This window comes from Artemia sp. Qi Xiang Cuo, chromosome 13 (assembly GCF_049724085.1).
Source record: "Artemia sp. Qi Xiang Cuo chromosome 13, ASM4972408v1, whole genome shotgun sequence".
Taxonomy (NCBI): Eukaryota; Metazoa; Arthropoda; class Branchiopoda; order Anostraca; family Artemiidae; genus Artemia; species Artemia sp. Qi Xiang Cuo.
In genome coordinates this window covers 12,919,957-12,937,120 of record NC_142806.1, presented here as the reverse complement: position 1 = coordinate 12,937,120, position 17,164 = coordinate 12,919,957, and the positions used below count along the sequence as shown (strand labels likewise).

General features: G+C 35.5%; 1 protein-coding gene across 3 annotated transcripts in view; it reads right to left on the bottom strand.

Moving 5' to 3' along the window:
* LOC148944975 (uncharacterized) overlaps nt 1-17,164 on the bottom strand; it is a 336,360-nt gene that overhangs the window by 229,987 nt on the left and 89,209 nt on the right. Inside the window, exon 4 of one of the 3 annotated variants that reach the window (XR_016142720.1) lies at nt 14,157-14,559. The exons of 1 other annotated variant lie outside the window; for it this stretch is intronic. The gene's annotated coding sequence lies outside the window, so the exon portion shown is untranslated. The remainder of the gene's footprint in view (nt 1-14,156; nt 14,560-17,164) is intronic. One more of the 3 variants, XR_016142721.1, reaches the window with a different exon arrangement.

Here is a 17,164-nt window from a genome sequence, read left to right as displayed (position 1 = left end):
ATAAGACCTTTGCTAAAGGTCTTCTATCAACAGAATCGAACGCTTGCTCATAATCTATAAAACTGAGGACCAAAGGTGTTTGAAAATTCAGGCACTTCTCAATTATTAGCCTAAGAGTGAAAATTTGGTCGAAACATCCTCTACCTTTTCTAAAACAGCACTGCTCTTCTCTTAAAACTTTGTCTACGGCATCTCTCAGTCTAAAAAGTATCATATTACTAAGTAATTTGCTACCTAGAGACCAAACTAATGCCTCGATAATTACCACACTCACTTTTATCACTTTTCTTATAGTGGCTTAATTAAGGTTTTCCTAAAATCGTTAGGTACCTCCCCCTTTTCAAAAATAATATTCATAATCTTCAATAACTCATTTCTAACCTCAGAGCCACAATATTTAAGAAACTCATTTACCAACCTATCAGCACCTGTAGCCTTATTATTCTTTAGTCCTTTTAGTACTGTTGCTAATTCCTCCTCACAAAACAAATCTTCCTTCACATCCAAGGTATCACAAGCTTTCTCATTTTCCTCTATAATTTTCCCTGCAACTCTATCTCGGTTAAGCAAGTTCTCAAAATGTTCGGCCCCTTTCGCTTTAGTTTTTTCCTTATCGCTAATTGCGACCCCATTCCTATCTTTAACTGGGACAAGTCCGGATTGACTACTCCCTCTCAATTTGTTAACGTACCAGTACAATATTTTACTATTATGCCGTCTAGCTGCATCTACCAGATCCTCGGCAATTTTATCCATGGCCTCCACTTCACACCTCCTTAGTTCATATTTTAATGCTTTCTCCACTTTCTTTACATTTCTTTTGTTTTCATATGATCTATCACTCAAATAATTCATGCACAAGTACTTTCTACTATTTATTACACACAAAGCTTTTTTACTAATATTCTTAGCTGCGGTTCTAGCTTTCTTACCTAATACGCCTACGGTAAATTCACAAATTATTTTTCTAAAATGATTCCAAACATCTTCCAGATTATAAAATCTTAAACTCTCGAGTTTAGTATTCAACTTTTCCTGTAAAGTTTCTCTCAAATTCTCATCCTGGAGTCTACCAACATCATAACTTCCCAGGAGGTAATTACCCTTCCGATATTTCAGCTTTAAATTAACCCTTGACACTACTAGATGGTGATCTTTACTTTTAACATCAATAACAGCACTCCTATATACCCTAGTATCTTGTATTGATCCTGCCAGTCTTCGGTTTACTATATCATAATCAATAAGGATTGCTGTCTTACCATCACGTGAATACCATCTTAACTTATGAGCCATTTTATGACCAAACACCATATTGGTTATAACTAGATTGTTATACCTACAAAATTACAAAAGTCTGTATCCATTGCTGTTTTCTTTTCCTACACCAAATTTACCTAGGCTGAGATACCATCTATCCCTATTTCTAGCAAACTGGGCATTAAAATCTTTCTGTAATAATATCATATTTCTTCCTGGGACCCTGTCTATTTGCTCCTGTAACTGTAAGTAAAATTCATCTGAGTCACTAGTATCTCCGTCAGTTGGTTCTACAGGGGCGTATACTACTATAACTGATACCCTGAACTTTCTAGTCATAAAATGAGCAATAAGTATTCTATTATTAATACCTTCCCAGCCTAGACAAGACTTAGCAGCTTCCTTATTCATCATAAGCCCTACTCCCTGTCTATATGCCCCATCCTTCCTGCCTGAATAAACAAATTATATATCACCTAATTTCATGCTTCCTACCCCTGGGAAATGAGTTTCTGAAACTCCTAATAAGTCCAGTTTGAATCATCTGGATTCATCAGTCAAAATGTCGATACGATAGTAATTTTTTAACGTCGTAACATTCCAAGTTCCAATTTTCGTGTTCTTTATTGAAATCATTGAAATTATTTTCACCTCAGAATTAGTAATGACTCCGGGATACCAGTGCAGGACGGGGCTTACATATATTCTCGATTTGACACCCAAGCGCTAAAACCGGCTTAGAACCGGACTGGAAGAAATTCCTGGGGTCTCCATGAATGGAGACTTTGTGCAATCCTGGGACCATCTTGGTCACAACAAGGTTTTCAGCACTTGGCGATGCTCTTCTATCAACAAGAGTCAAAATCCAGCACAGACAGTTTCAAGCCTATTACCTCAGACTCATTATATGTTCATGCCTACAAATACTATGCTACTACTAGATAGTAGACATATTAACAAAATTTAGCTTTCGAACAAGGTAACTGTGAAAAACAAATGGGTTGCAGTTGTACCCCCCGTTGGGCTTAAGTGGCATATATTTGACCTTGGGTTTTGAAAGGTTAAGGCTCACATGCCAGCTGGCACCAATACGGCTCTTCCTTCTTGCTCAAACTCTCTTCTGCAAAAGGTACAAAATCAACTTTACGAGTTAACCAGTACAAGATAAATCCCTCAAAGCACATCTAGATTGTTTAAGATACCAATTGCCTCTCTGTAAAACACCTTTTCAATGGAAGCTGGTAAGGCTGCATCCATAGTCTTCTTAATGTCTGGTGGAAGTTTATAATTTTGCAATAAGACATGCAGTTCATAAATTCCAGTAGTACTTGCTGTGGATTTGAAGAGGAGGTGTTGCAAGGTTTCTTTGGTCAAAACGCAAAGCCTACAATTTAGGTCAGTATGTTGCCTCCATCTCTATTCTTCTCGCCTCAGTCTACTGCTAAGCTTTTTTTTTTGAAGTAGGTTTTAATATTTTCAGATTCTTTGAAAATTAAAACATTTGAAAATCTGCAAATCAGGTGTCCTTTGTGTTCCGGGTTAAAGTTTTAATTAGTTCGAGAGCTGTCTGAGAATCTGAGAAATATGCTACTTTATATAAATGGGAAGGTATATTTTTTTACCACCTCCAGCAAATCAACTATTGCTGCTAATTCAGCTGTCAAAACTGAAGAGTCCAGTGAAAGAGGCTTTTTAATGGTCAGAGAGGTGTGTAGGATTATTGCTGCTGTGGCGGGTTTGTTCCCTACTTAAGTATAAGTATGTAGATGATCTTTGAAATCTGTAGTTTTTTTTCTTAAAGGTTCAGCCTTAATTAATTTATGTGTAATGTGCTGCTTTTGTTTCTGTATTAATTAAAAAATCTTTTTAACAAAATAAGTTTTTCAAAGAAAAGTAAAGAACTAAATTAAACCAATAATGAGCAAAAATGAAATAAAATAATCTGCCAAGTGTAAAACTACCAGAAATAAGCATCGATAAATAAATGAAACCCAAAAGGAACAGATATTACAATAAATAACCGAATCAAACTAAAAATGAGCAGAAATTGACATGAGAAGGGCTCAAAACCCCTGTGCCTTCACAAGGCCAGAATATAATATATAGTTTACTTTATAGTTTGGTCTGCTATTTGTATGCTGGAGAAAAATTTTCAGCAATATGTAACAAAATTCACCCTTTTAAAAATCTTGACACAAATAGTAGCGGCGGTTAATTTAGTTTATTACCTCCTCTAGTTGACCTAAAAAAGAAACTTGATACCATTCGCACAAAAAATCTGTTAACTTTCTTTGATAGCTAGGATACACTTACGCTATTTTGATTTGGTTAAATTTTAAGAGCAAAAGTAGCCCCAAAAGTTTGAACATAATACCCTCAGTCATTCTTGGGATACTCCTGAGATGCCTTATTGAGAATTAGCATTAACACCAAGCATTTTGATTTAATCTTAAGGCAACATTTAGTTTTTAAACATAATGGGCAAATGGGAGGATGGGCGTGGGAGGGGGATTAGTTACCCTTCAATCACTTTTAACTATTAAAAGGGCAATAGCCCTTTCTATTTTCAATCGGATGAGCCCTTTTCGAAGTTCTTATGACAACTCCTTCGATACAAACTGCCCTGGTCTAAAAAAAAATAGTAATAATAACACATTGTACCCAAATTGATCTTTACTATAAAAATGTCAAGCCTTCCAATCACTTTTGACAATTAAAAAGGGCCCTAGCCCTTTCAATTTCCAATCAAATGAGCACTTTTTGAGTTTCTATGGCAATGCTTTCTATAAACCCCCTAGCTTTCTACTATCTTCCCCTAGGGCATAAATTACAACCCTTGCCCAGAGGGTTGTGAGGGGGTAGTCATCATCAAAGACCTAATTTCCAGAACTTTCAACTACGTTAAAAAAATAGCTATCTCAAAATTTTGGTTGGATGTGTTTGGGGAAATGGTGTTCGTGACAGGGGCGTTAGTTGCTCTGCAATCACTTTCAACTATTATAAAAGGCACTGGCCATTTTACTTTCCAATTGAATAAGCTATTTTGAAGTTTCTACAACAACACTTTCAGTAAAACCTTGTATACCCCCAGGGCATAACTTGAACCATTGCCCAGAGGGCTGGGGGGGGGGTCGTCATCCTCAAAGTCCTAATTTCCAGAACTGTCATCTAAGTCTCAAAATTTTGATTGGATGTTTTTGGGGAAGTGGTGGGCGTGAGTGGGGGGTTAGTTGCCCTCCAATCACTTCCAACTATTAAAAAGGTCACTAGCCCTTTCAGTTTCCAATCAAAAGAGCCTTTTTTGAATTTTCTACGACAACGCTATCTATAAACCCCTTATATGCCCCAGGGCACAACACAACCATTGCCGTGAGGGCTGAGAGGGGGTTGTCATCCTCAAAGACATAATTTCTGGACCTTACATTTACGTTGAACAAAATGGTTGTCTCTAAATTTTGATTGGATGTGTTTGGGGAAATGGTGGGCGTGAGAGGGGGGTTACTTGCCCTCCCATCACTTTCGACTATTAAAAAGGGCACTAGCCCATTGCACTAAGAGCTGTTGGGAGAGTGTTATCCTCAAAAACATAATTCCTGGACTTTTTAACTATGTCAAACAAAATGGCTCTCTCAAAATTTTGATTGGAAGTGTTTGGGGAAATGTTGGGTGTGAGAGGGGTGTTAATTAACCTCCAATCACTTTTCAATATTAAACAGGGCTCAAACCCTTCTAATTTCAAATGGAATGACCCCTTTTTGAAGTTTCTACAACATCACTATCTATAAAAACCTTATATGCCCCCAGGGTATAAGTTACCACCTTTGCCATGAGGGCTTTGAGGGGGTCATCATCCTCAAAGACCTAATTTCTAAAACTTTTAACTACGTTGAACAAAATGGCTATCTAAAAATTTTGATTGGGTGTGGTTGGGGAAAAGGCTAGTGTGAGAGGGGGGTTAGTTGCCCTCAAATAACTTTTGACTATTAAAAAGGGCTAGCCCTTTGAATTTACAATCGATTGAGCCCTTTTTCAAGTTTCTATGACAAAGCTTTCAATACAAACCTAATGTACCCGCAGGCGTAACTTACAACCATCACCCTGAAGGCTGTGGGGGGAGTGGCATCCTCAAAGATTTAATTTCTAGACCTTTCAGCTACTTTGAACATAGTATCTATCTCACAATTTGATAGGATGTGTTTGGATAAATGGTGGGCATGGTAGGGGTGTTAGTTGCCTTCCGATCACTTTAAACTATTAAAAAGGGCAGCAGTCATTTCGATTTCTAAACAAATGAGCCCTTTTCGAAGTTTCTACAAAAATGTTGTCTATAAAAACAATATATGCCCCCATGGCATATCTTACCACCCGAGCCCTGAGGGCTGTGGGGGGGGGTGTCAACCTCAAAGACCTAATTTCCAGAACATTCAACTCTGGTTAACAAAATTGCCATCTCAAAATTTATCTCGGATTTATTTGGGGAAAAGGTGGGCATGAAAGGGGGGTTACTTGCCCTCCAATCACTTTTGACTATTAAAAAGGGCACTAGCCCTTTGGCACTAGGGCACTAGTCCTCCTCGAAAACATAATTTCTATCTGGATATCAACTATGCTGAACAAAATGCTGATCTCAAAGTTTTGATTGGATGTGTTTGGGAAAATGGTGGGCACGGAAGGGGTGTTAGTTGCCTTCCAATCACTTTCGACTATTAAAAAGGGCACAAGCCACTCAAATTTTCAATCAAATGAGTCCTTTTCAGAGTTTCTACAACAACTTCTTCGATACGAAGTGCTCTGGTCTAAAACCAAAAAAAAATAATAAATAATGCATTATGCCAACATTGTTCTTTATTAGGCAGGACAATTGTGTGAGTACAAGCCAAAAGCCATTTGGAGTACCATATTCTGGATTGTTTCCAATTTGAACAAGTTTTTTTTAATGGTATGGTCAAAAGCAACTATCCTATACTCCAAATTTGGCCTTAAGTATTGTTTGTTCCAATACAGTTCGTGAGTTGCCCCCATTTGTAGAAACAAGTCTTTTGAGAATTACAATCCTATTCAGGCTAACCTCTTTTGTCATCTCTACTTGTTTATTCCATGTCCATTGATGGTCAATTGTCAAGCCCAGAAATTGACATTGTTTAAATAGTTCTCTCTCCTCCAATACTTATTTGACACAGTGGAGTGGAAACGCTTTTATTATTGGCTATCATTGTTGTTTTTTGTGGTGATACACTCACTCAAAATATTTTGGAGAATCTAACTAATTCTTTTAAGACAGAGTTTAACTTTTCAATTACTTAATTATTACTGTCTCCTACTTCCCAAATGGTAAGGTCATCTGCAATAGTTACTAGCCTTATACTCTCACTTGAAAATTCAAGCTTAAGTAGAAATAGGAGGAAAAGAAGTGGGCTAAGTGACAATCCTTGCAGTAAACCCCAATGGAGCCTACCAATGCTACCAAAGTCAGGAGCCTACCAAAGTCAACCAATGCTGCTACAAGAATCTTTTTTTACTTTTAGCACTATTTATCCTCCTGCATAGCAATACAATCAATTGTGTCGAAGCCTTTCCTAAAGCTGCACTGCTGTTGTGGAGACAGGCCATTATAATCACAAAACCATTCAAGTCTTTTCTTTTTTAGCTTTTCCATAATTTTGCCCAGAACAAGTAAAAGTGATATAGGCCTGTAAGAAGATAGTCTTTCTGATGATTTATTCATTTTGGTTGCCTTCTTCCAGATCAAGGGAAAAGTATTCAGCTTCCAGGATTTATTATATACATCCATTAGGGCTTTTCTAAATGTTGGTTCTGAATTTATCAGCATCAAATAACTCATTTAATTCTCTACAGATGCAGAATTCCCATTGACTTCCTCCAGGGCTTTGGCAAGCTTTTGTTCTGTAAACAGTTCCATAAGCTCCTCATTGGCCTGTGGTTGATTATGGAGTTTGCAGACATACAGGGTGAGATGAGGAAATTAACTTGGGGCTGGTTATTGGAAATAATTCAAAAAGCCATCTGCTTTTTGTTGGTTACTGGTAAGGAGAATATTATTATGCCACTGTGTTGGTATAATACCATCCTTTGGATTTTTTCCAGCCATTCAATTGATGAGGCTTTGGACATTTGACAGTGGGTGGTTCCTGTCTAGTTTATTTGAAAAATGCTTCCATATTGATCTCTTTGCAATCAGGACTACCTTTTCACTTTAGCTTCTGCTCTATGGAGACATATAAAATTTCCAATTCTAGGAAATCTCTGAAAACTGTTTCTAAGTTGGCAGTTTTCTTTGGCAGCTACTTTACAATCATTATTCCACCAGACCTTATTTGTCTTATTAGATGTGTGCAATGTAGGCTGGTTGGAAGATCTTGGTATGGACTCTAAAGTTGTATTATTTAAGATACTGGTTATGAGTTTGGCTTTTCAAACCTCTTCATAATCTGAATTTCTTAAGATATGTTTGAACTTTTGCCAGTCAGCTTTATTATAATTGAATCTAATTGTAGAATGGTCTGTTTGTAGATGTTATACACTATGGATTGTTACATATGGAAGAAGATATGTTGGTCTTATCTGTAATTCTATTGTTGAGAACTTCCCTGGGACCCCTAGAACTACTTTTTCAATACACTTTCCTGTTGTGTTTGACTGATCTATATCTTCCCATTAGTGACTATGGGCATTCAAACCACCAAACAGAATCATGTTTTGCATTTACAGTTTTTAATAATGGTGAATTAAATAGCATCATGTTTATTTCTGTGATCCTTTTTTAAGAGGTTTTAGGCCATTTTTAGTAATTTTAGCAAAATTTGCTTTCAAAGGTATAAATTTCTATAAGGCTAGGACTAATGTAAGTAAAAATAGGCCATTCTTGAATCACATACAAATGAGTTTTTTTTTTCCTGTAAGGCATTTTTTTGGGGCATTTATAAAGGGACATGGATTTGTAAACCAAGAACTCATTCTTTTCTGACCCATGATATTAAACAGGCAATACAGAAAAAGAAAAAGCAGCAGAAGAAATATAAAGATGTGCCAACACAGGCAAATTATAATAAATTTAAGCAATCTGTAATAAAGCTCAACAGCTTTCAAGAAAATTTACAAGAGAGCATGAAGAAGCAATTGCAGATGCTTCCAAATCAAATCCCAAGAAGTTTTGGAGGTATGCTTTCCTGCAGAGACAAAAAAGATACCCAGTAACTTAGCTTTCTGTTGATGGAACACCCATTACCAGCCTTAAGGACATTAGGCTCGTTTTTTAGCACTAAGATCTTACATCTAGGATCTTTCATCTTTCTGCAAAGATTATCGTTTTTTAACTCATCTTTGTTAAAAGATCTTACAGCTCACTGATGTTAGCAAAAAGTGTGAAGATCGCCACTGTTCTGCCATATAGAACAATGATGAGAGAACTTTGATGATATACTCATCATTGTTCTCAGACTGCTGATCAGAGCAGAATGATGAAAGACGTTTGCATAAAACAACAAAAGATGTAAGATATTATTTAAATAATTTCACTTTTAAGAATTTTCTGAAAAAAGATTTAATATATTAGAACTTTGATTAGTGAAAAAACGGCCCTATTGCTGATATGCTGAAAAATCAGTTCCAAAAAGTCCACTATCCTAGATAGAGATCCACTTCTTAATCAATCCAAGTATACAGTTGATAAGCCAATGCTATCAATTACTATCAGTAAAAATGATGTTAAGGCTAGACTGAAAAACCTGAACCAGAACAAATCTGTAGGGCCTGATGGAATACACCTTTGGACATTAAAGGAAGCTCATGCAGAATTGGCCTTGCCTCTCAGAACCCTTTTCCAAAAGTCCCTGGATACAAAGATATTGCCTCAGGACTGGTGAAATGCTAATATTACCTCTATCCAAATCAAACCCAGCATATTACCACCCTATTAGTATTACATCCATTGTTGGGAAAGTTCTGGAAGGAATTGTAAATACTGCCATTGTCAGACACCTCACCTCTAACAATCTTATTATGCAGAGTCAGCATGGATTTAGATTGGGACAATCTATTGACACAAATCTGATAGATGTGTATAATTGTGTTGGTTCTAGGCATTTACCCCTCCCCCCAGAAAATACCCCCCACCACAGAAAATATCCCCCCTGGGGGAAATAAGGCTTTCCAAATTTGAGAATTTTATTTGAGTTTTTTTTTCTGTAGGGAGAAGAAATTTTGGTACTTATGTATTATACACTACTCACTCAAGATTATGCTGTGTAAAACAGAGAACAGACCAGTTTCTTTGTTAGTTTCTTTCAGCTTAGTGTGAGGCAAAACAACGACAAGTGACAGAATATATGGGGAATTTATAATTAAATACATAAATTTGAGCTATACATTTGCACACAAGGGGGAGGGGAGGTAAAGTATTTGGACAGTTTGAAGTCAGAAAACCATTCTTAATTAATAATATGCAGAATAATTGTACCTAAGACATTTTGTATGTAGACCAGCTATACTTTATTTCCCCCCCCCCCCCCTAATGGGCAAATATATAGTCCAAATTTATTTTTAAGGCAATGAAGAAACAAACAAAGAAACCAATTTGTTCTCAAGTTTTGCACATTGTAAACTTGAGTGAGTGGTGTATAATAGGCCTAGACAAGTAGGCTACCTGAATTTTTAATGGAGAGAGATGGATTTCTAGGCATTAGGTCTATTTATAAAAGATCAGAAATTAAATTCTAAAAAACAAGATTTTTCAACTGAAAGTAAGGAGTAACATCAAAACTTAAAACAAAAATAAATTATCAAGGAGGCACACTTGTGCCTCTATAAAGAGGCGACCCACCGCAATGTTAAGCGATTTCCGGTCCTAGCGGTTGCAGAGAGACAGCGGCAATCGCATTTTGTAGCCCAAGCTCAAACCAAGAAACGTGCAAAATTTTACCCCCCCTCTGACTTTATCTTCATGGGTAAAAGTGGGCCGGAAGTTTCGACCCTCCAACCACAGCCCCCCTTTAACGTTGTCTGATTGGGCTGAAATTTAGAGGTTAAGCTTTCCTGGGGCTCGGAAGCTTATCCTCAAAATTTCAGCTCAATCCGATCACTCCTTCCCTGTTTTCCAAAACACAAATATAGCCACTTACAGTTCTTTTTTTTTCTTGTTAGCCATGCCTACAGGCCACAGTTGGCAACTGATCCGGGTGGATGAGGACTCATTCGAAGTGAAATTCGACCTGTTAGGGCCTTTTGATATTTTCAGATCGAAAAAATTATCCCCCGAATTTACATTAACGAAAACCTCGTTTTCCTATAAGAGCCTATGTTAAATTTTCCCACCACAGCCCCCCCCCCCCCTTTAACGTTGTCTGATCGGGCTGAAATTTAGAGGATAAGCTTTCCTGGGGCTTGGGAGCTTATCCTCAAAATTTCAGCTCAATCTGATCACTCCTTCTCTGTTTTCCAAAAACCAAATATCAAGTTTTGTGGGGATTTGCTTGCGTCAAAAATAGATTCCACATACTAAAAATACAATTACAATTGTGTCTCTTTAATACAGCGATTGATACTCCTGACTGTCAGGCGGAAGACCCGGGTTCGATTCCCCGTCAGAGGAAATTTTTTATATACTGAATTTAAAGTTTTAAAAAAACTCAGTTTCTTTTTTAAATTATTTGAAAAAAATTACGTTTTCTAAAGAGTTAAAGAGGCAGAGTTACAAGGTCGACCCTTAAAACACCCTGTCGAGAAAGAAAAGAATAATACACAATCATCTAACAGTTAGTCAAGCAATAATAAGTAATAAACTATACAAAAACGTGCAGAAATTATTTGAAAAAAACTACGTTTTCTAAAGAGTTAAAGAGGCTGAGTCACAAGTTCTAACCTTAAAACATACAGGGATTAGAATGTACAGTTGGGGGGCTGCCGGCCCTCAAACCCCCCGCTTTCGCAGCCTTTAAATAAATAAAAAAATTTTTTTACTGAAAGTAAGGAGCGACATTAAAACTTAAAACGAACAGAAATTATTCTGTATATGAAGGGGCTGTGCCCTCCTCAACGCCTTGCTCTTTACGCTAAAGTTGACTTTCTCACAACTCTTTTTTTTAAACAATAAAAACTTTAGCGTAAAGAGCGAGGCGTTGAGGAGGGCACAGCCCTCCTCCTCTTAGTGGGTTGGGGGAGTTTAAATGGTAAATATTTACCAAATCATATTATTGAGTAACAACTAAAGTGAATATACCATTCAATGTCTTTTTTTTATGCTGATTACAAATATAATAATCATTTCTATTGGAAACAAATTTTAGCCCCCTGAACCATGAATTGGCATATATAGGGGGGGGCTAAAATTCCTTTCTGATAGAAATGATTATTATAGGCCTATTCTTAATTAGCATAAAAAAAACAGAGAATGGTATATTCACTTTAGTTGTTACTCAATAATATGATTTGGTAAATATTTACCGTTTAAACTTACCTCTCATTTACATCAGAAATAAAATCACCCCCACCCCCCTAATGTGCAAATATATACCCTGAATTGGTATATACAGGGGTGGGGGCTAAAATTCTTTTCCAACAAAAATGATTATTATATTTGTAAAGAGCATAAGAAAGGGCATTGAGAGGGGTAAATTTCTACCAAATCATATTATTGACTTATGCATAAAGTGAATATACCACTCAATGCCTTTTTTTATGCTGATTACAAATATAGTACCTTCATTTATTTACCTTCATTTCTATCAGAAATGAAGGTAAATTTCTACCAAATCATATTATTGAGTTAGTAATAAAGTGAATACACCATTCAATACCTTTTTTTATGCTTATTACCAATATAATAATCATTTCTATTGGAAATTAATTTAAGCCCCCCCCTATATATACCAATTCAGGGTTAGGTTATAGAAATATATACCCTTAATTGGCATATATAGGGGGAGGGCTGAAATTCATTTCCGATAGAAATGATTACTATATTTGTAATCAGCATAAAAAAAGGCATCGAGAGGTATATTCACTTTATGCATAAGTCAATAATATGATTTGATAGAAATTTACCAAAATAAGTGAATACACCATTTGATGCCTTTTTTATGCTGATTACGAATATAATAGTCATTTCTATCGGAAATGAAATTCAGCCCTGCCCCCTATACATGCCAATTCAGGGTTAGGTTAGGTTGTAGAAATATATACCCTGAATTGGCAGATATAGGGGGGAGGGCTGAAATTCATGGTCAATATATACCAAATCATATTATTGAGTTAGGATTAAAGTGAATACACCATTTAATGCTTTTTTTATGCTTGTTACAAATATAATAGGCATTTCTCTTAGAAAAGAATTCCCCCCCTCCTAGATCGGCCAATTCTGGAGTTGGGTAGGTTAGGTATAGCCTATATAGGGGGGGGGGGGCTGAAATTAAATACTAATATGAATGATAATAATACTTGTAAAAATAATAAAAAAAGGCAATGAAATGTTTATTATATTTTTTTTAAACAAAATAATATAATTTGGTATATATTTACCAAATTATATATTTACCAAAAAAAAAAAAAAAGTTTTTTAAACTGAAAGTAAGGAGCGACATTAAATCTTAAAACGAACAGAAATTATTCCGTATATGAAAGAGGCTGTGCCCTCCTCAACGCCTCGCTCTTTACGCTAAAGTTTGACTTTCTCACAACTCTTTTTTTAAACAATAAAAACTTTAGCGTAAAGAGCGAGGCGTTGAGGAGGGCACAGCCTCTTTCATATGCGGAATAATTTCTGTTCGTTTTAAGATTTAATGTCGCTCCTTACTTTCAGTTTAAATTTTTTTTTTATTTAAAGGCTGCGAAAGCGGGGGTTTGGGGGGCGGCAGCCCCCAACTGTGCCTCCTAATCCCTGTACGTTTTAAGGTTCGACCTTGTAACTCAGCCTCTTTAACTCTTTAGAAAACGTAGTTTTTTTCAAATAATCAATTTAAAAGGTCTTTCCATAAAAGACCTTTTTCTTCAGGGAAAATTAAAGAGAAACAATAAACTAAAGATAAGCAGAAACAAAGTCAAATAATCTTTCCAGCTTAAAAGTACCATAAATCACCTCGAACAAATAAACGGAACTCTTAAACGAAAAGAAAATAAATAAAAAACCGAGTGAAACTTTAAACAAGCAGAAACTAAGAGGAGTCGGGATACCCCCTAAACCCCTCCGTTCTGTCTTCTAAAGATGTTTATCCATATTCAATTCTTTTTTTAGTACGATTGTTCTGAGTAAAGTGCATATTATTTTCTGTTCTATAAAAGGCATGAGGGGCGTCAGCTGTACTCCTTTTATTCTCGGCGCGTTTTGAGTCTTACGCTTAAAAAATTATTAACTTTACACTGATACATTTTTTTATATACGCTGATAATGTTCCAGTATTCAAATTTTGACTTATCTTCAAGCAGAGTCGTTAAAACAGGGGGAGCGGGCAATAAGGACATCTGCCCCATGCACCAAGGCTAAAGAGGGGGGGGGTTACCCACTTTGATCAATTTTTTTCTTCAGTTTGCCTTTTTTTGCTTGTATTTGAGTCGGGAGGGGAAAGCTGCAATTGATTTTTCCCGGGAACAGCCAGCCCTAGGAACGGCTCTGTCTGCAAGGCTGCTACCAAACAGTTTTTCCAGGTTGTAAGAAGTAAGTGTTAAGTGTTTTGATTTTTTTTATTATTATTCTAAAGCTTCCTACGTAGAAATCCATGAAGATAAAAACAAACCTACAAATTACGTGTGTTTTGAATCTAAGAATATAAATAGAAGTTCTTTCAATCAAGTTTTTAGCAATATAGTTTTGGGAGTAAACTTCACTTAGGTGGGGCATGCTTGTAGGGTTTTCTTTAGCCTACCTACGAATTTCTTCTTTAGCCTACCTCGAATCTATGTGATTTTTCGGGGTATTTGAGCAACTTTTGATAGTTCCAAAAATTTATTCGAGTTCAGAACTTCCTTTTTTATGATGCAAACAAAATAGAACAACATACATGGTTTTAGAAGATTTGTATGTAAAATGATCAGCTACAATTGATTGTAAAATAAAATCCAAATAAGGCAGTCTGAACTTGAGAGACCGGTAATTCTTATTGAGCTAAACAGTAAATAAAATCATCAAGTTACTAGTAATTTCTAGGATAATATAATATTTAGTAAAGGCAGGGCATCCAATAAGTCGCATTTATCTGATGAGTCGATATCCTATATCCAGTGCAGGTGCCGAAGCTTTGGACAATATTTCTTTACAGTTTCGAGCGTTTTGCTAGTCACTTTAGGACAACCCTGAAAAGAAAAGAAAAATATATGACTAACGATTTCAGAAAATAAGATAACAATTCTAGGCCATTTAAAGGAAATCAGTATTACTCCAAACCGCTTCACCCAACTTTCACCTACCGAGATTTAGGACTAAAACATCCAATGCTGCGTATTCCGAGTTTGATGTTTTTATAAAAATCAAATTTAGCATTCGATCTTTTTATTTTTTTGTATTTCCTGCTGTTTTGATTCTGGGACTCGCTCGAAAAGGGTACAGGCCTATGGGTCTATCTTCCTTCATCGGTATTCTGTGGAAAAAATACAAAGTCCCTATTTAAGGAAATATTATTATTAATCTTAAGTCTGATTTCAATTGCTTCTCGAACTACCTGTTTTAGGCCTAGGTCATTGCTAATAAGAGCAGATTCATCAAAAATTATTTTGTGGCTGGGATTTTCAAATGCATGGCTGCCTAAAGCAAAATCAAATGAAACAGTAGCAATATTAAAATTTAGAGCTTTGTCAATATTCATAATCGCTATTTTCAAACTAAAAACATTAAATCATAATCGTAATGATTTTGATAAATCTTTTTCAATAAGAACCTGAAACCCTTGAAATAGAGTCTGATGAAAACGAAAAGTACAAGATTGGAATCGTCATTGTCAAAAACCTTGTACAGGAAACTTATAGCCCCCAAGCTTGAATAACAAGAAAAAACACTTTCTAGCGTGGCTAGAACTGATCTGTCCACCTATTTTCCTTCCAAAAAATAGGACAGGAAAAGAAGGAGACAGCAAAAAACATAAACATAAATAACATAAATAAAAACATAGAAATAAAAGAAAAGCAAGAAAAAAAATGGCCACTAAGATCCGATGAGAAAGCTTCAAACCTATTAACATTCCAGATACGGTCCTGGTTGCTACCCCTTCTGCCCCCCCCCTTCCCCATTCTGAGCACTTAATTTATGAGCTTTTACACAGTTGCATTAAAACGCACGACGCTCTAATAAAAAAATTATGTGATAAGTTTACCTTCTTTATTAGTAAAGACAGTGGTAATTATCGATAGAATTCAATCTCAGCTATTGAGAGATAGATTTTCATGATCCACTGAGATGTTAAAACTAGCAGGGCAGGAAAACGAAATACCAAAACTTGCACTGAGGCCATAAATTTTAGCTGTTTTAACTTAGAAATAAATTAATTTAGTTATAAAATTAAATTTGTTTATTTTTACGCGTAGGTGGTACATAAATGTGGTTTGCTGTTTTAAAATTCAAAGATACAACTGAAAGTAGAGCAAACAGGATTGAAGAAAAACTTAAAAAAAACTTCCTTCAAAATATTTTTTATGAATAAACTAGTTTTTATAGGGTTCTTTTTAAGAAAATATGCACATCCAATTATCCTGATGAACGTATCCCACAAAAGCTTTGCCCAAGCAAGACGTTAATTTTATATCACTAGTTGAATATATATCTTCAATTTAACCATTGTTAAAACTAAATTTTGTTTCTACAATTGAATACCATTGTTATGGTCCCCCTAAAACTTTGGAAATAATACATATAAAGAAAAACGCCATCTAAAAGAATGGAAAGGAGTAATCTTAACACTCCCTGGGTCTTCTAGTGACCAAAACATGATTTTCCTTACACTGACAACAATCTCCATTTCAAACCATGTGTTTTTATTTCTCATAACGAAAAAAAAAAAAAAGTACAGAAAGTCTTTATTATTTTGGATGTAGGTTATTAAAAAAAAGAAGAGAAAACGTTAAAAATGCCTTTAATTTGCAAAAAGTGTAAGTAATGTACTGATATTTAAAAGCCACAGGGGCGTTAGCCCTTTTTCTCTTTGCGATAGTTTCTACCCATTTCAAGTAGTACCAAATAAAGTGACTGTAATAGTGGGAGTTTGCACATAGAGCCTTTGGTTAGTTCAACAGCCCCACAACGTACTCTTGAGGTTTCAGCTTAATGCACCAATTTATTCCTCAGATAAATAATTTCTTAGACCACACTGCTTTTCCATTTACAAAAAATTAAACAAGAAAAACGGATTTTAATTTCTATAAAGCAGTGAATACAACACATTTAATTAAACACAAATACTCCGAATATGAGTTAAGACTTAAAATAATCACCCCAGGCCCTGGGGGGATTAATTTAAGCAAAAAGGAGTTAATCAAAGAACAACAGGAAATCCTTGAAAGAGGTATAAAATTTGGACTAAATCCTAAAAATGTACCGATAGAGGAAATTATTTAAAAGATTGAATCAGGGATTCATAAGTTTCCAAAAGATATAAATAATGTAGATGAGATAAGACTAGGGGTAGTGAATATTTTAACAGATTTTGGTAGTTATCAAGAAAAAGGTAAGAACAAAGGTATTCAAGTTTTCAAAGATTTAAAAAGATGATTCTCTAAAAATAACGAAAGTGGATAAAAGTAATATAGTAGTAATCCTAAAAAAAGATGATTACGATAGTGAAATAGAAACAATTCTATGTGATACTTCAACAAATGAAAAACTTAACTTGGACCCAACTGATTTGTATGTTAAAAGATTAAGAAAAGATTTAGAAGACCTTAAAACAAATGGAAGTATCACACCCCAGAT